Genomic DNA, 20549 nt, shown 5'->3' on the forward strand with positions numbered 1-20549 from the left:
TCTCCCCGTTTTTCTGTAATTTCGGGTTTAATCCACGGTTCTCCTCCGTTTCTCCTGGTAGTTCCAATAATCCTGAGGTAGAGGTCGTTCATTGGGAACTGTGCACAGTCTGGGCCCAGGTTCAGAAGAACCTAGAGGCGTCCCAGAGCGTACAAAAAGTTCAGGCTGATAGAAGACGTTCTGCTAACCCCCGGTTTATCATCGGGGATCTGGTATGGTTATCATCTAGGAACTTGCGCCTTAAGGTCCCGTCCAAGAAATTTGCTCCCCGATTTATTGGGCCTTATAAGGTCATTGAAGTCCTCAACCCTGTATCCTTCCGTCTGGAGCTGCCCCCATCCTTTCGCATACACGACGTCTTTCATGCCTCCCTCCTTAAACGCTGCTCCTCGTCCTGGTCCCCCTCGAGGAAACCTCCTGTTCCCATTCTCACCCCTGAGTGGAATTCGAGGTGGCCAAGATTGTGGACAGTAGGATGATCCAGGGCTCCCTCCAGTACCTGGTCCATTGGAGAGGATACGGGCCGGAGGAGAGGACTTGGGTACCTGCTCGAGATGTTCACGCTGGGGTATTGGTCAGGAGGTTCCACCTTCTCTTCCCCACTAAACCAGGTCCTCTTAGTAAGGGTCCGGTGGCCCCTCATAAAAGGGGGGGTACTGTAAAGGATCTGCCAGGCACTACTTCTGTGGATACTCCCAGGATTAATCAATCGACACCTGAGGTCGGACCTCTTAGACTGACTCCGGCTCCCACCAATCAGGGTGGCAGGCTCAGGAGTGGGAGAGCCTATCGCGGCCTGGTCAGTCGGAGTTAGCTGCGCCCCCTGTCCATTTATACCTGCCGTTTTCTCTTCCTCATTGCTTGTGATTCTTCCTGGTTTCATGCCCTGCTACAGCCTTGCTCCAACCTGCTACTGCCTTGCTTCAGCCTTGCTACAGCTTCCGCTTATCCTGCTTCGCTCTGATCCCGGCTTGCTTCCTGCTCCTTGCTCTGCGTTCGTATACTTTGTGACATCCTGATTCTGTCTGGCTCGTTGACCACTCTGGTTTCCTCACGGTGTTCCGTCGGCTACTGCCCCTTCCCTTGCTTGTTCCCTGTTTGTATTCCCTTGCACTTAGTCAGCGTAGGGACCGCCGCCAAGTTGTACCCCGTCGCCTAGGGCGGGTCATTGCAAGTAGGCAGGGACAGGGCGGTGTGTAGATCAGGGCTCACTTATCCCCTTCCCCTTCTTCCGGCCATAACAGCTATAGTGTTCAATAGTATCTGCATCCTAAGGACGCATATACTATTGAATATTCAATAATAAACCCCATTCTAGCTTACTTGTCTCTGCTGCCTCCCGGCCACTTCCTGGTTAGTTGGTCGGGAGCTATGGAAACAGTCAAGTACTCCCTGAGCTACGCTGTTTCCGTAACTCCCATAGAAGGGAATGGGACTTACGGAAACAGCGTAGCACGACGGGCTACACTGTTTCCAAAACTCGGTAGCTACGGAAACAGTGTAGCTCACAGTGCTACGCTTTTTCCGTAACTTCCATTCACTTCTATGGGAGTTATGAAAACAGCAGAGCTCAGTGAGCTCGGCTGTTTCCGTAACTTCTGACCACCTAACCAGGATATGGCCATCGAAGCAACGGTAGCCGAGTAGGCTAGAACGGGGTTTAGGGGGCCCGTTCTAGAGATAGGTGCGGGTCCCAGAGGTGGGACTGACATCTATCAGACTTTTATGGAATATTCTGTGGATATGCCATAAATGTCCAAGATGGGAAAACCCCTTTAGGACAGTAGTAAATCTGCCCCATTGTGTAGGACGTTCTACTGCCACAATTCTGGACACAAACAACTTCTTTGCAATGTTCATAAAAAAGTGCATAGTCTTTCAATTGCATGAAGCGCACTGGTGTACGAATGTACCCACAATTCTGTACCACTTCTCTTGCTATAAAAATGGTGATGAAAAATGCAAAGTGAGACCTGGCATTGTTTAGTAGCAAGGGTGTTGCTGCAGGAAAAATGTAGTATTACAAAATGGTCATTTTAATGAATGTCATGTAATCTAATACATTGATGGTCCGGGTGTGCCAGAGAAAGTACGGCTTTTACTTAGTGGCTCCCCACTCTGTCTAATAGAGGAGGTCCCAAGCGGTCAACCCCTCTTTGATGTTTTTACGGGGGGATTTTTTTAAGACTGGTGTAAAGTAGCGTGAGCAGTATAAATGTAGCAAAGTTGAACATTTTTGCAAATATTGCGGCATCTAATTTTTGCACTTTTGCAGCATCTATTACTTTACTTCGCCAGAAAACTGGCGTAGAAGGTTTCATGAGAATTTACACCCTATAAGTTAGAAGGGTATTCACTCCATAGCAATTTTTTGTTATTGAAGGGGCTTTACATTGATGGCCTATCCTTAACCCCTTAAGGACGCAGCCTTGTTTTGGCCTTAAGGCTCAGAGCCCAAATCTGACATATTTCACTTTATGTGGTAATAATGTCGGAATGCTTAAACCTATCCAAGCGATTCTGAGATGTTTTCTTGTGACACATTGAGCTTTATGTTAATGGTAAAATTTGGTCTGTATATCCAGTGTTTATTTGTGAAAAATTGCAAAATTTAGAGAAAATTTAGAAAAAATAGCATTTTTCTGAATTTAAATGCATCTGCTTGTAAAACAGATGGTTATACCACCCAAAATATTTACTAGTTCACATTTTCCATATGTCTACTTTAGATTTGCATAGTTTTTTGAGCATTCTTTTATTTTTCTTGGATGTTACAAGGCTTAGAACATAAACACCAATTTCTCATATTTTTAAGAAAATTTCAAAAGCCTTTTTTTTAATGTACCTGTTCAGTTCCGAAGTGGCTTTGAGAGGTCTATGTATTAGAAACCCCCATAAAACACCCCATTTTGAAAAGTAGACCCCTCAAAGTATTCAAAACAGCATTTACAAAGTTTATTTAACCCTTCAGGCATTTCACAGAGATTAACGCAAAGTAGAGGTGAAATTTGCAAATTTAATTTGTCTTTCTGAATTTCAATTGTATTCAATTTTTTTCTGTAACACAGAAGGTTTTACCAGAGAAACACTACACTACTAAATATGTATTGTCCAGATTCTGCCATTTTTATAAATGTCCCACATCTGGCTCTAGTGTGCTCGTGGACCAAAACACAAGACCTAGAAGCAAAGAAGCACCTAGTACATTTTGAGGCCTCTTTTTTATTAGAATATATTTTAGGCAGCATGCCAGGTTTGAAGAGGTGTTGAGGTGCCAAAGCAGTAGAAATCCTACAAAAATGACCCCATTTCGGAAACTACACCCCTCAAGGAATTAGTTTATGGTTGTTGTTACCATTTTGACCCCACAGTTTTTACACAGAACGTATTTGAATTGGGCTGTGAAATTTAAAAAAATTAAATTTTTTCCAATAAGATGTCATTTTTGATAAAAATTTCTTATTTTCACAGGGAACAAAATACATACCCCATTTTGTTTCCCAATTTGTCCTGAGTGCAGCAATACCCCATTTGTGACGATAAACTGCCGTTTGGGCCCATGGGAGGCCTCAGAAGGGAAGGAGCGCTGTGTGTTCTTTGGAGTGCAGATTTTGCTGTATTGGTTTTCGGGTGCCATGTCGCATTTGCAGAGCCCCAGAGGTATCAAAGCAATGGAAACCCACCAGAAGTGACCCCATTTTGGAAACTACACCCCTCAAGGAATTCATTTATGGTTGTTGTGACCATTTTGACATCATAGTTTTTTCACATAACTTATTTGAATTGGGCTGGGAATTCAAACAAAATTAATTTTTTCCAATAATATGTAGTTTTGGCTGAAAATTTCTTATTTTCACAAGAAATAAAATACCCCATTGTGTTGGCCAATTTTTCCTGAGTGCGGCAATGCCCAATTTGTGGTGATAAACTGACGTTTGGACCCATGGGAGGGCTCAGAAGGAAAGGACCACCATTTGGCCTACAGGGGATTTTCTGGTGCTAAGTCATGTATGCAGAAGCCCCTGAGGTACCAGTACAGTTGAAACCCACAGCTTATACATCTTCACACCATACCTTGCCCTCTTACCCGGCAGGTACTGGTGGAATTGAAGCCTCCCTTTAAAATGTACCAAGGACTCATCAATAGAAATACACGTCTCGGTGGTGTATGCTTGAGAAAACCGGGCACTGAAACGGTCTAATAGGGGTCTCCGTTTACAAACGGTCAAAACTGGGGTCATCTTGGAGTAGGCAATGCTCATTAGGAGAAGCGAAGTATTGCCCCATTTTTATTTATTTTTAGGTTCCAGTTCAGTTCTGAAGTTGCTTTGAGGGGCCTATATATTAGACACCCCCATCAAACACCCCATTTTAGAAACTAGACCCCTCAAAGTATTCACAACAGCATTTAGAAAGCTTATGAACCCTTTAGGTGTTTCATGGGAATTTAGAGCAAAGTAGAGGTGAAATTTACATATTTATTTTTGTCAGAAAATCCTTTTTATACCATTTTTTTCTAAAACTCCAAAGGTTTTACCAGAGAAACGCAACTTAATATTTATTGCCCAGATTCTGCAGTTTTGAGAAATATCCCACATGTGACCCTAGTGTGATAATGGACTGAAGCACCGGCCTCCGAAGCAAAGGAGGACCTAGTGGATTTTGAGGCCTCCTTTTTATTAGGCACCATGTCCGGTTTGAAGAGGTCTTGTGGTGCCAAAACAGTGGAAAACCCCCAAAAGTGACCCCAATTTGGAAACTAGACCCCTTGAGGAATCCATTGTAGTTTTCTTGGGGTGCATGCAGCTTTTTGATCAGTTTTTATTCTATTTTTAGGTGGCGTGGTGACTAAAAAACAGCAATTCTACTATTGTTTTTTTATTCTATTTTTTTTACAGCGTTCACCGTGCACTGTAAATGACATATTCACTTTATTCTGCATGGCGATACGATTACGGCGATATCAGATGTTTATAGTTTTTTTTTTATGTCTTATGGTGTTTGCACAATAAAATACGTTTTGTAAAAAATCATTTACTTTTTGTGTTACCTTATTCTAACAGCCAGAACTTTTTTATTTTTCCATCAATAAAGCCGTGCGAGGACTTATTTTTTGCGTAACGAACTGTAGTTTCAATCATTATAATTTTTAGGTACATGCGACTTTTTGATCTCTTTTTATTCCATTTTTTGGGAGGTGAAGTGACCAAACAATTGTGATTGTGGTACGGTTTATTATTATTTTCTTTTACGGTGTTCACCGTGCGGGATAAATAATGAAATAACTTTGTAGTTCAGGCCGTTACGTACGCGGCTATACCAATTATGTATAGTTTATTTATCTATTTTTATTCATAATAAAGGACTGATAGGGGAAAAAGGGGGATTTTTACTTTTATTACTTTTAAAACTTTTATTTTCTTATTTTTACACATCTTTTTTTTACTTTTTTTTTACTTTATTACTTTGTCCCACTAGGGGACTTGAGGGCAGGAGGCCCTGATCGCTATTCTAATACACTGCACTACATGCGTAGTGCAGTGTATCAGAGTTGTCAGCTACTCACTGACAGCAAGCATAGTCGGTCCTAACTTTGTCAGGACCCACTAGGCTTCCATTGATGGCATAGCCAGACGCCATTGTTTGGTGTCCGGTTGCCATAGTAACCATCGCCGGCCGCTATCGTGTTGCAGGCCGGCGATGGTAGGTTAACCCCTAAAAAGCCGCAATCTCTATTGAACGCGGCTTTTAAGGGCTTAATCAGCGGAGACACAGCGATCGGTCCCCGCTGTAGGAGCTGCGGTACGAGACAGCAGCTGTCACAGCTCCTGTATGTGTCGAGAGGACGGCCGAAATGGCCCTTACTCCCGAGACGTACTATTAGGTCATGGAGCGCGAACGATATAGCTACCTGTAATGGCAGGAAGGAGGTGAAGGGAAAGTGAGCCCTAATCTACCCACCGCCCTGTCCCTGCCTACTTGCAACGACCCGCCCTAGGCGACGGGGTACAACTGGGCGGCGGTCCCTACGCTGTCTAAATGCACGGGACAACAAACAGGGAACACGCAAGGGAAGGGGCAGTAGCCCACGGAACGCCACGAGGAAACGGAGCGGTGAATGAGTAGTCAGGACCAGGATAAGGTGGAGTATACCCAAGTGAGCACGGAGGAGGAAGCAAGCCGGAGGCAAAGCAAAGCAGGTTAAGCAGAACAGCAGCAAGGCAGAAGCACGGCAGGAGCAGGCTGGAGCAAGCAGCAGTGGGGCCAGGAATCCAAAAGAATTACAAGCACTGAGGAGGAGAACACAGCAGGTAATAAAGGACAGGGGGCGGAGCTAACTCCGACTGACCAGGCCGCGATAGGCTCTCCCACTCCTGAGCCTGCCACCCTGGTTGGTGGGAGATGGTGTCAGACGACCAGGTCTGGCCTCAGGTGTGGATTGATTAATCCCAGGAGTATACCTAGACGTAGTACCTGGCAGATCCCTAACAGTACTCCCCCTTTTATGAGGGGCCACCGGACCCTTACTAAGAGGACCCGGTTTAGTAGGGAAGAGAAGGTGGAACCTCCTGATCAATACCCCAGCGTGAACATCACGGGCAGGTACCCAAGTCCTCTCCTCCGGCCCGTACCCTCTCCAATGGACCAGGTACTGGAGGGAGCCCTGGACCATCCTACTGTCCATAATCTTGGCCACCTCGAATTCCACCCCCTCAGGGGTGAGAACGGGAACAGGAGGTTTCCTCGAGGGGGACCAGGACGGGGAGCAGCGTTTAAGGAGGGAGGCATGGAAGACGTCATGTATGCGAAAGGATGGGGGCAGCTCCAGACGGAAGGATACAGGGTTGAGGACTTCAATGATCTTATAAGGCCCAATAAATCTGGGAGCAAACTTCCTGGACGGGACCTTAAGGCGCAAGTTCCTGGACGACAACCAGACCAAATCCCCGACGACAAACCGGGGGTTAGCAGAACGTCTACTATCCGCCTGAATCTTTTGTGCGCTCTGGGACGCCTCTAGGTTCTTCTGAACCTGGGCCCAGACAGTGCACAGTTCCCGATGAACATCCTCTACCTCAGGATTATTGGAACAACCAGGGGAAATGGAGGAGAACCTTGGGTTAAACCCGAAATTACAGAAAAACGGGGAGACCCCTGACGAGTTACTGACCCGGTTATTCAGGGAAAATTCAGCAAGGGGAAGGAATGAGACCCAATCGAATTGACAGTCAGAGATGAAACACCTTAAATATTGTTCCAGGGACTGGTTAGTCCTCTCCGTTTGGCCATTAGTTTCGGGATGGAAGGCGGAGGAGAAGGACAGATCAATCTCCAACTTTTTACAAAAGGCTCTCCAAAATAAGGAAACAAATTGTACCCCTCTGTCAGAAACGATATTGACTGGGGCCCCATGGAGACGCAGGATGTGTTTCACAAACAAAGAAGCTAACGTCTTGGCGTTAGGTAGCTTCTTAAGGGGCACAAAGTGGCACATCTTGCTGAAGCGGTCTACTACCACCCACACCACCGACTTGCCCTGAGATGGATGCAAATCGGTGATAAAATCCATGGAGATATGGGTCCAAGGTCTCGGGGAATGGGCAAGGAACGTAGTAGGCCCGCAGGTCGGGACCTAGGGGTTTTGGACCTAGCGCAAACCTCACAAGCGGCGACGTAAGCCCTAACGTCTTTAGGCAACCCAGGCCACCAATAGTTTCTGGTAATGAGGTGTTTGGTGCCCAAGATGCCAGGATGACCAGATAGAGCGGAGTCATGGTTTTCCCTGAGTACCCTTAGCCGGTATTGCAGGGGAACAAACAGTTTGTCCCCAGGGACGTTCCCGGGAGCTGCACCCTGATCAGCCGCGATATCAGAAGCTAAATCAGAATCCGTGGCAGAAATGATTATACCAGGGGGTAAAATACAAGCAGGATTTTTCTCGGAAGGAGGATTGGCCATGAAACTACGTGACAGGGCATCAGCCTTAATATTCTTGGACCCAGCCCTATAGGTAACCAAGAAATTAAATCTGGTAAAGAATAGTGCCCACCGAGCTTGTCTAGGATTAAGCCTCCGGGCCGATTCTAGGAAAACCAGATTCTTGTGATCCGTAAGGACCGTTACCTGGTGTCTGGCCCCCTCCAGGAAATGCCGCCACTCTTCAAAAGCCCATTTAATGGCTAAGAGTTCGCGGTTGCCAATATCATAGTTACTCTCCGTGGGCGAAAACTTCCTAGAGAAGTAAGCACAGGGGCGGAGATGGGTGAGGGAGCTGGTACCCTGGGACAAGACGGCCCCCACTCCCACCTCGGATGCGTCAACCTCCACAATAAATGGCTCCTCTTGGTTGGGCTGAATCAGCACGGGGGCCGAGATAAAGCACTTCTTGAGGGTCTCAAAGGCCTGGACGGCCTCAGGGGGCCAATGGAGGACATCAGCACCCTTGCGAGTAAGGTCCGTAAGAGGCTTAGCGACGACCGAGAAGTTGGCAATAAATCTCCTGTAATAGTTGGCGAACCCTAAAAAACACTGTAACGCCTTAAGGGAGGCAGGTTGGACCCATTCCGCCACAGCCTGAACCTTGGCAGGGTCCATGCGGAATTCATGAGGAGTGAGGATTTGCCCTAAAAATGGTATCTCCTGTACCCCAAAGACACATTTTTCAGTCTTAGCAAACAGATTATTCTCCCGAAGGACCTGGAGCACCTTCCTGACATGCTCCACGTGGGAGGACCAGTCCTTGGAGAACACCAGTATGTCATCAAGGTACACAACAAGAAAATTACCCAGGTAATCTCTCAGGATTTCATTAATAAAATTCTGGAAGACAGCAGGGGCATTACACAACCCAAAGGGCATGACCAGGTATTCGAAATGACCCTCGGGTGTGTTGAACGCAGTTTTCCACTCATCCCCCTCTTTGATGCGGATAAGGTTATATGCCCCCCGTAGATCAAACTTAGAAAACCATTGGGCTCCCTGAACCTGATTAAAAAGATCCGGAATCAAAGGAAGTGGGTACTGGTTCCTTACGGTGACCTTATTCAGGTTACGATAATCAATGCACGGCCTAAGACCACCATCCTTCTTCCCCACAAAGAAGAAGCCAGCACCTACAGGAGAAGTCGAGGGGCGAATGAAACCCTTGGCCAGGCATTCTTGGATATACACCCTCATAGCTTCACGTTCAGGACATGAAAGATTAAATATCCTACCCTTAGGAAGCTTGGCACCAGGCACCAAATCGATGGCGCAATCGTAATCTCTATGCGGGGGCAACACCTCGGAGGCCTCCTTAGAAAACACATCGGCAAAGTCCTGAACAAACTCAGGAAGCGTGTTTACCTCCTCCCGGGGAGAAATAGAATTAACAGAAAGACATGACATAAGACATTCACTACCCCATTTGGTAAGCTCCCCAGTATTCAAATCAAACGTGGGATTATGCAACTGCAACCAGGGAAGACCTAATACCAGATCAGACGATAATCCCTGCATCACCAGTACAGAGCACTGCTCCAAATGCATGGAGCCAACACGGAGTTCAAAAACAGGAGTATGCTGAGTAAAATAACCATTAGCAAGGGGAGTTGAGTCGATACCTACTACAGGGATAGGATAAGGTAAATCAATAAAAGGCATTTTTAGAGACATAGCAAATTCCACAGACATGATATTAGCAGATGAGCCAGAATCTACGAAGGCACTGCCAGTGGCAGACCGGCCAGCAAACGAGACTTGAAAGGGAAGCAAAATTTTATTGCGTTTCACATTAACGGGAAATACCTGTGCGCCCAAGTGACCTCCCTGATGATCACTTAGGCGCGGAAGTTTTCCGGCTTTTTATTCTTGCGCCTGGGACAGGTGTTCAGAAGATGCTTGTCGTCCCCACAGTAGAAGCAGAGACCCTTCATTCTGCGAAACTCCCTACGTTGTCGAGGGGACATGGAGGCCCCGAGCTGCATAGGTACCTCCGAGTCCTCCGTGGAGGGGCGAGGAGACGGGACCTCGGGGGGATCGCAGAAAAGTCAGAGGGGAGCACATTGAAGCGTTCAAGCTGACGTTCCCTGAGACGTCGGTCAAGTCGTACTGCTAGGGCCATAACCTGGTCAAGGGAGTCAGAAGAGGGGTAGCTAACCAGCAGATCCTTCAGGGCGTCAGATAATCCTAACCTAAACTGGCACCTTAGGGCTGGATCGTTCCACCGAGAAGCTACGCACCACTTTCTAAAATCAGAACAGTACTCCTCAACCGGTCTCCTACCCTGACGTAAGGTCACCAGCTGACTCTCGGCTAAAGCAGTCCTGTCAGTCTCGTCGTAAATGAGTCCGAGGGCAGAGAAAAAGCGATCAACAGAGGAAAGTTCAGGGGCGTCAGGAGCCAAGGAGAAGGCCCACTCTTGGGGTCCTTCCTGGAGTCGGGATATGATGATACCCACCCGCTGGTTCTCGGAACCTGAGGAGTGGGGTTTAAGGCGGAAATACAGTCTGCAACTCTCCCGGAAGGAGAGAAACGTCTTACGGTCCCCTGAGAACCGGTCAGGTAACTTGAGGTCGGGTTCTAGAGGTGAGGTGAGGGGAACTACTACGGCAGCGTCACCCTGGTTGACCCTCTGGGCCAGGGCCTGGACCTGTAGGGAGAGGCCCTGCATCTGCTGGGTCAGGGTCTCAAGGGGGTCCATGATAGTGTCAGCGTAGGGGAAATGGTAGACTAGGTAAAGGGCTTGTAATTATGTAATGGCAGGAAGGAGGTGAAGGGAAAGTGAGCCCTAATCTACCCACCGCCCTGTCCCTGCCTACTTGCAACGACCCGCCCTAGGCGACGGGGTACAACTGGGTGGCGGTCCCTACGCTGTTTAAGTGCACGGGAAAACAAACAGGGAACACGCAAGGGAAGGGGCAGTAGCCCACGGAACGCCACGAGGAAACGGAGCGGTGAATGAGTAGTCAGGACCAGGATAAGGTGGAGTATACCCAAGTGAGCACGGAGGAGGAAGCAAGCCGGAGGCAAAGCAAAGCAGGTTAAGCAGAACAGCAGCAAGGCAGAAGCACGGCAGGAGCAGGCTGGAGCAAGCAGCAGTGGGGCCAGGAATCCAAAAGAATTACAAGCACTGAGGAGGAGAACACAGCAGGTAATAAAGGACAGGGGGCGGAGCTAACTCCGACTGACCAGGCCGCGATAGGCTCTCCCACTCCTGAGCCTGCCACCCTGGTTGGTGGGAGATGGTGTCAGACGACCAGGTCTGGCCTCAGGTGTGGATTGATTAATCCCAGGAGTATACCTAGACGTAGTACCTGGCAGATCCCTAACACTACCATGACCTAATAGTACGTCCAGGAGCGGGAAGGGGTTAAAGGCTATGTACAACTTTAAAAAGCGTTTTGTTTTTTGTTTTTTTTAATAAAAATGTCTATCAGTAGTTTTGGTCTTTCTAATTAGTTTTTATTAAAAATAATTTTTACTTTTTGAGATACAGCTGCTTTGTATCCTGTATACAGAGCAGCTGTATTTATTGTGAAGACCTCAATCTCTGACACGTAGGATTCACCTGTAATCTATCACATCTAAGTTATGAACTTAGATGTGATCAATAACATCTCGATCATGCGTGCCAGAGACACGCAGGACCCGCTGACACTGAACCCATCAGTCCCGCTGACCTGACAGATACAGGATTTAGCGCAATATACAGTCGCTCTGTATACAGGTGTACATAGCTTTAACACTGAATTTTAGTATTTTGCATGGTGTAGTTGTACATAGCCTAGAACCCAGGTAATTAAACAGTGCAACCCATTTCTAATTAATCTTATATAAAATAAGCATACAGCCTGCCAATGATACAAACCTCTTTACATAAAGCACATTCTGTGCTTTTGCAGCAAATAAACAAGTGCTGCTTAATCCGCAAATGAGACATATGAGACGTGCCTGCCTGATAATGTACCTATTGGATAACAAAGACAGTTTGATTGAGAAATCTCTGTAACTGAAGATTCAACTGCAATCTTTGGTGGTATGTTTAATCCGATCAGTACTTTCTTTCTGGAATTGAATATTCAAAAATAGGTGTAAACTGCAGGGCATTTCCTTTAAACAATAAACACGAGCTTCAGAACTTTGTTTCACTGTCAATATCATGGTGCTAAATGTGTTTTCATAATGGGGTTTCATTTGTTTAAAGGTAGTGACGGATGATTTATTAGTATTTTATATAACAGAAATATTTTGCTCATTTGATCTGCATTGTTACATTACATAGTTTTGTGTACAACTTTTTATCATTAACACCAATTTAAAGAACTGCTATTTATAAAGATGTCTTTAACAAAAGTAAAAAGTTACTTTGCATGTAATACAAACTGCTGATCTTAGAAAAAGGGTTATTGGTGAAATGCATTACTGAATGTCAAGACAAAAAAAAGATAAATTTCTTATGTACGAGTCCAACATACACTATATGGTCAAAAGTATGTAAATAACTAAACACCTACTGTATATGAGCTTGTTAAATTTCCCATTCTAAAACCATGGCCATTAATATGGAATTGGTCCCTTTTATGCCTATAACAACCTCGATTCGTCTAGGAAGCTTTTCCACAAGATTTTGGAGTGTGTCTGTGGAATTTGTCCCCATTCAGCCAAAAAAGGATTTGTGAGGTCAGTAGCTGATGTAGGATGAGAAGGTCTGGATTCCAATTCATCACAAAGCTGTTCAATAGTGTTGATGTCTGGATTCTGTGCAGGTCTCTCAGTCCCTCAAGTTCCTTCACACCTAACTCGTCAACCAAGTATTCATGGTTCTTGCTTTGTGCACAGGGACATAGTCATGCTGGAACAGGATAGGGCCTTTCCCAAACTGTTGTCACAAAGTTGGAAGCATACAATTGTCCAAAATGCCTTTGTATACTTCAGCATTAACATTACCTTTCACTGGAAATAAGGGTCCTAGCCCTAACCCTGAAAAGCCCCAGAACATTATCCCTCTTCCATAAATTTTACAACAGGCACTATGTACTCAGGTAGGTAACATTCTCCTGCAAACCACAGATTTATCAATCAGACAGCGTGAATCATCAGTGCAGGCAACATGTTTCCACTGCAGAGTCCAGTGGTGGCATGCTTTACATCACTCCAGCTGACACTTGGCATTGTGCATGTGATCTTGGTCTTGTGGATAGCTGCTCGACCATGGAAACCAATTTCATAAAGCCCCTGACGTACAGTTCTTATACTGATGTCACTTCCAGAGGCAGTTTGGAACTCTGTATTGAGTAATGCAACAGAGGATATAGGATTTTTACATGACATGCTCTTCAGCACTTGGCAGCCCGGCTTTGTGAGTTTGCATGGTCTACTGCTAGATGGGTCCACTTCACAATAATAGCACAGTTAACTGGAGTAGATCTAGCAAATCATAAATTTTGCAAACTGACTTGTAGCAAAGGTGGCATCCTATGACAGTGCCATCTATAAAGTAATATGAGTTCTTCAGTGCAATTCATTCTACTACCAATGTTTGTCTATGGAGATTGCATGGCTATGTGCTTAATTTTATGCACCTGTTTGCAATGGATTTGGCTGAACAACCTGAACTGCGGTGTCCAAATACTTTAGGCTATATAGTGCATAAAAGCTAACATAACATAATCTTTGAGCAAATATAATTTTACCTATTTCATCAAAATGACATAGAAATTAATCGGCTGATTGATTCATCATAATGAAACAACTGCAGAAAGTGTTCTCTAATTAGGACTTGGCTTCACAAAGACTTTTTGTAGATTTCAAGGATTTACTATAACATACATGGCAAGAGAGTTGACCACTCCTCTATAAATTCATTGACTCACTTGTGACATCTACTTTCAATGTAGACTATCTCTTTCCTTTTCTTCTCTGTCCGGCCCAGACTGTCAGGACAACTTCTCCTGATGACTGTAGTTTGCTGGTGAGACATATTTGACCACTCACTTTTTCAGTCATCCCCAGCCTCTGTAGCAACACTGATAACTTCAGACCAAAGGTCAGACCCCTAAATAAATTCAGACCCTAGACCCCTAAATTAAGACCCCAGACCAGACACTAGAATAAATAGAGACATAGGAAAAAATATAGACCACAGACCTCCTAAATACTGAACCACGCCACACCCAAAATTAATTTAGATACCAGACCACCTAAATACAGATCTCAGACCACCTAAACTAAAACAGACCCCAGACCAGACCACCAAAACAAATACAGACCCCAGACCAGAACGCCTAAAAAAAGACCCCCAAAACAGACCTCTAAACCAATACAGACCTCAGAGCCCTAACTACAACAAAACCACAATGTACTTTAAATCTTTGGGCCCCCGGCAGGTGCCAATACCGCCCATGTTGTAAACCACCACTGGCTGTATGGCATCATACATCCTCCGTGTAATACCATACAGGCTCCGAAGCAATGCCTTTAGGGGATAATACCTCCATCCACACTGTATCCGATAGAGCTTGCCAAAAAATGTTCTGTCTGATTTCTACAGGGGCATATGTAGGTACAGTAAGCGCCGAAACAGTTATAAGGGCACTGTATTATGGTTCTTACGTGGCAGATTTGTTACAGAAACTTAATGTTCCAGAATGGGGTTTGTAAAAATCCATACCTATGCTACAGAAATAATTCCAGATGTGTGGAATAAATTTTCACTTGCAGAAATATCTGCAAAAAATCTGCCTGGGGCTGTTAGATCTTGGGGCTGTTAGATCTTGTTAACTGGTTCCCGACCGCTGGCTGTATTTTTACGGCCAGCGGTCAGGGTCCTTAAAACCCGAGCCATAGACTTTTTACGGCTCGGGTTTTAACTTGCTGCCCGCTTTGATCGGGCAGCTGAATGTCGGGTCTCCGGCTGTCAGTGACTGCCGGGGACCCTGAAGAGAGGATAGAAGCAGCTTTCGCTGCTTCTGTCTTCTCCGATGTCTTTTTACACAGCGCTCAATGAACGCTGTGTATAGGAATAGAGACAGCAGCAGCGGCGCTGTCTCTATTCCTCCCGGTGATCATGTGACTGGTCACATGATCACCGGGTGCCGTTACTGACAGACTGCTGCTGGGTCTTACTAGACCCAGCACAGCCCTATTAGTGACAACCGTCACTACGAGAGGGCTGATTTCCCCTGTAACTGGGGCTGCTGTGCAGCTCCAGTTACAGTGGAAAAACATGGTGTAAAAGAAAGAAAAATAAATAGATAAAGTTCCCCAAAGGTCTTTTTTGACCTTTGAGGGACAGACCATAGTAATAAAAAATAGTAAAGTCAAGTGCAAAAAAAATGAAATAATAAATACACATAAAATACCCACCCCAAAAAAAAACGTTCCCGCTGCCAATCAATGTTGTAACGCTAGCGCTGACCCAATTACCGTAATATAGACATGTAATATATTAAAATTTATGGTAGACAATGATGATCACAAATAAAAGGTCTATTTTAGGGTAAAACTATGTTATTGCCCGAAAAAAAAATAGCTGAAACGTAAAAAAGCTCTTTTTTTTTTACTATTATTTTCAAACTTTATGAATAAAAATTCTAAAATAGCAAAAAAGGTGTGTATAAAAACGATAAAAAATGAAACCTGCATTGTCTACGGAAAAAAACGTTGCAAAAATCACGTCGTTAGCCCAACAAATAAATAAGTTATAGCCATTTAACGAACACGTGCTAAAAATGGCTAAACGGTGTCTGGTCCTGAAGGCGCAAAATAGCCCGGTCCTGAACTGGTTAAAATAGAGCAGTTCTGGTGAAGTGTTTTCATGCTTTTAAATCAATTAATGTAGATCTACAGAACGCAATGATTATGGGAAATTTTTGGAAAAAATAAGGGACAGAGTAATTTTAGTTAAAAAGTGGAAGCGTAAATCCAAAAGAGGGACACTTAGCTATAACTTTAGTTCATCTATGTGAAATAAAATAAATTGCTACATTCTTTAAAATGATCAGATTGCTATCTTTGATTTAACAGCATACTTCTAGACCAAAGATGCTTAATTGATGACTTAGGGCCGCATATGTCCCTCATGTGCCTGTTCTGTGACCCCCAAGGCTCCAGGGGAAGTCAACTGCGGTTTGACCTTGTGGGACAACAGGCAGGCAGGACGTTGGGAGTAATAGACCTAAATCACAGTCTGGTCAAAGGGTTTATGGTGGCAGGGCCCGCCTTCACTAGACCTCCCACACTTCTAGAGCTGGCACAGTGATGAGGGGGTTGCGCTAAGATGATACTGAAGTTCAGGGGCGTAACTTGGAAAGACTGGGCCTCATAGCAAACTCTTGACCGGGCCCCCCACCCCCGGGTGCCACAAGCAGCCCCCCTTATAAATAGTGCCCCCTGTAGAATGTGCCATACAGCCACTGAAGACAGTGCTATATAGCCCCACCTATAGACAGTGTCACATCCCATTTGTAGATAGCGCCCCACCTACCCCTTGTAGATAGTGCCATACAGCCCCCCTGTAGATATCGCCATAAAGCCCCCACTGTATATAGCGCTATGCAGCTCCCACTGTATATAGCGCCACACAGCCCCCCCTTAGTAGAAAGTGCAGCACAGCCCGACCCCTTAGTAGAAAGTGCCACACACAGACCCCTGTAGATTGCGCCACACTCAACCCCCTGTAGATAGAGCCACAGCCCTCCCCCTTGTAAATAATGCCATACAGTTTCCCCATGTGTATAGTGCCACACAGCTCCCCCTCGTGTATAGTACCACACAGCTCCCCCTTGTGTATAGTGCCACACAGCCCCCCGCTTGTGTATAGTGCCAGAAGGCAATGGCGCATCCGAGAAAGTTGTATCAGCCAGGGAGATGTCATTCAAACATGGAAAGGTGGGTTTGGAGGCAGGACTATCTGACTCTACAGGATAGCGGCACCGCCCCATGACCCTCTAATTAGTAATTAGCATATAGTGTGCGCCGTTTTAAAAGTGGATTTTAAGGATTTTGCTGCATCTGAAAAAAACATACAAGGGAATGTTTGGAAATATTGTCAGGTCATGCATTATGGCATGGTGGAGATTCAAGGGGTTAAAACTACCTGACAGATTCCCATTAAATACACAATGAATTCAGAACAATTCCATCTGCCCTGCAATTTTGTTATTATAAATATATCCTATATAACTACAGATCCAGAACCAAGCTCTGACATATATGCAGTACCACAACCAAGCTCAGTACATAAATACAGTACCACAACCAAGATCAGTACATAAATACAGCACTAGAACCAACCTCAGTACATATATACAGCACTAGAACCAAGCATTGACCTATATACAGCCATAGAACAAAGCTCAGTACATAAATACAGCACTAGAACCAAGCTCAGTACATAAATACAGCACTAGAACCAAGCTCAGTACATAAATACAGCACTAGAACAAAGCCCATACATATATACAGCACCAGAACCAACCTCAGTACATAAATACAGCACCAGAACAAAGCTCAGTACATATATATACAGCACCAGAACCAAACTAATTACATATATACACAGCACCAAAACCAATCTCATATATATATATATACACTGCACCAGAACAAAGCTCAGTATTTCCATACAGAATCAGAACCAAACTCATTACATATATACACAGCACCAAAACCAATCTCATATATATATATATATATATATATATATATACTGCACCAGAACCAAGCTCAGTATTTACATACAGAATCAGAACCAAGATCAGTTCATATATACAACACCAGAACAAATACAGCTCAATTTAGTGCAACCCCTGCCGTAAAAGTTTGTACGGCGTAAAACTGGAGCTCCCAGCATGGCCCGAACAACGGTGGGGATATGCTGGGAGATGCTGTTTCATTTAAAAAAACATAACACTCATCATCTCGCTGCAGATCATAGAGTGACTATAATACTGATTAGAGGCAGAATAAACATTTACATTAAGTTACTCACCAGTGGTGTCTCAGATTCTAGTTCTTTTCTTCTCCCTCCGGTCCAGACATCTATGACGGATTTCTACCGGCAATGACACATTTCTGCAGTTTTCCGCTCAGATGTCTTCAGCTTCTCACTTTTAAAACATTTCTGCACCTATAAACAAAGTTAAAATTCTCAACACCTCCAAATATAATAAAGCACTATACACTGCACCACTAACTATAATAGTGCCATACACTGTGTCCCTGATTATCATAGTACCATACACTGTACCTCTAATTATAATAGCGCCATAAACTGTGTCCCTGATTATAATAGTATCATACACTGTGTCCCCCCCACACACACACACACCGTCACCCCCTATAGATAGTGCCCCCATAGCCCCCTATAGATAGTGACCCCCATAGAGCCTCTGTAGATAGTGACCTACATAGAAGCCCCTGAAGATAGTGTCCCACATACAACCCTTTGTAGATAGTGCCCACATATGGACTCCAGAGCTGCAAGACAATAGTGCTAACCACTGAGCCACCGTGCTGCCCTACATATAGCTTCCCCTATAGAGAGTGCTCCACGTATAGCCCACCTCTGTAGACAGTGTCTCACATATAGCTCCCCCTGTATATAGTGTCCCACATATAGCCCACCCCTGTAGACAGTGCCCTACATATAGCCACCCTGTTGCTAGTGCCCCACAGGTAACCCACCCCTGTATATAGTGTCCCACATATAGCTCACCCCTATAGAAAGTGCCCTAAAAAATAGCTCCCCATAGATAGTGCTCTACACATAGCCCACCCCTATATAGTGTCTCACATATAGCTCTCCCTGTATATAGTGCCCCACATATAGACCCCCTGTAGATAGTGCCCCACATCCCCACATATAGACCCCCCTGTAGATAGTGGCCCACATATAGACCCCTGCCCCACATCCCCACATATAGACCCCCCTGTAGATAGTGGCCCACATATAGACCCCCCTGTATATAGTGGCCCACATCCCCCCATACAGACCACCCCTGTAGCTAGTGCCCCAAATCCCCACATATAGACCCCCCTGTATATAGTGGCCCACACATAGACGACCCCCGCTATAGATAGAGCCCCCACTATATATAATGCCACTCACAGTTTTATGAGAAAAAAAAACAAAAACTTTACATAAACACATGATCCCGTTCCCGCGCTTTTCGCTGGCAATGCAGATCTGCTCTCTTCTGAGCAGGTCTGCTGGAGCTGAACGAGCGTCGTCCAATGATGCTGATTGGCGGGGCAGAATGACTTGCCCCGTCAATCAGCGCCTTTCAAGCATGGAAGCGGCGCGATGACATCCTCGCGCCGCTAGCCAATCAGCGTCATTCTAAGGCGCTGAATGGTCGGGCACGGAACATGCCCGGCCATTCAGCGCTAATGCATGTATTTGGCTGTCGCTAGCACCGGGGCCCCCTCAGGTGCTAGCGACGCCTACAGGCATGAGAGGGCCTGTGTCGCCCGGCCCATACTTGTTGGAGGCACGGGCCCCATAGTAGTGGCGCTACCGCTGTAGCAGCCATAATGGCTGCTAGCGGTGCCACCGGGCATATAGGGGGGATGTGTCGGCTAGCGGCACGTGCCCCCTCAAGCCGCGGGCCCCGTAGCGGCTGCTACCGCGGTAGTTACGCCACTGCTGAAGTTGTTCCTCTGGGACACACCATGTGTAAATGTCTCCAGGCTGGTGGAAGATGGGGTGCTCTTGATGGTCTAGTGAAAATGATAGGCAGGAGATTGTAATGCAAGTGAACATATAACTCTCAATTTCTTTAGTTATAGCAAGTTGCAGAACACTTCCAAGATGGAGGCACACAGTTCTTATAAAACAGTTGTCTGGCAATGGACTGGCGGTGCTAGAGCAAAGTTCCCAAAATCTAAATTTCAATCTCAAATTCAGCAATTCTGTTACTCTGATTCAATTCCTCAAATAACACTTTCAGTCCCATGCAGTTCCCAATGGCAGGGTGTACATATATATATATACATTTTTTGTGATTTCTAACAGCATGGTGTAGATCTTCAACAAAAAACAGCATGTAAACTCCCAAAAGTTGCTGAGCCAGGCCGGAAGCCTATGACCCAGTTGTGGCTGTGATGCCTAGGAAAAACTTCTCACAGACTGTTCTGTACCACTCAGAATACAGCACTCATCATCCGCTCAGCCCATCCTAAGCTGAACACTCTTCCACCAACTGACTAGAGGAGGGGAAGTCCACCGAAGCTTCTAAATTCCGCCCCTTCTTCTAGATTAATCTTCAGAGCTTCAACCACAGAAACAGGGGAAACCATTGGGAGAGTCCAAACAGAGTTTTTGGCGCGGAAACCGCGCCAAAAACATTTGAAATCGCCACCCGTTGATTTCAATGGGAAGCGGAGGTGTTTTTTCCCGCGAGCATAAAAAAAACACTCACAGGAGAAAAAGACATCATGTCCTTTCTTCAGGCATTATCATCTCTGACCTGCAATTGACATCAATGGGAGGCAGAGAAAGCGTTTTTCGCTGCGGTTTTTGCTGTACTCAATGGACACGGCTGAAAAACAACATGAAAAACATGGCA

The sequence above is a fragment of the Rhinoderma darwinii genome, chromosome 4, assembly GCF_050947455.1.
Source record: "Rhinoderma darwinii isolate aRhiDar2 chromosome 4, aRhiDar2.hap1, whole genome shotgun sequence".
Taxonomy (NCBI): domain Eukaryota; kingdom Metazoa; phylum Chordata; class Amphibia; order Anura; family Rhinodermatidae; genus Rhinoderma; species Rhinoderma darwinii.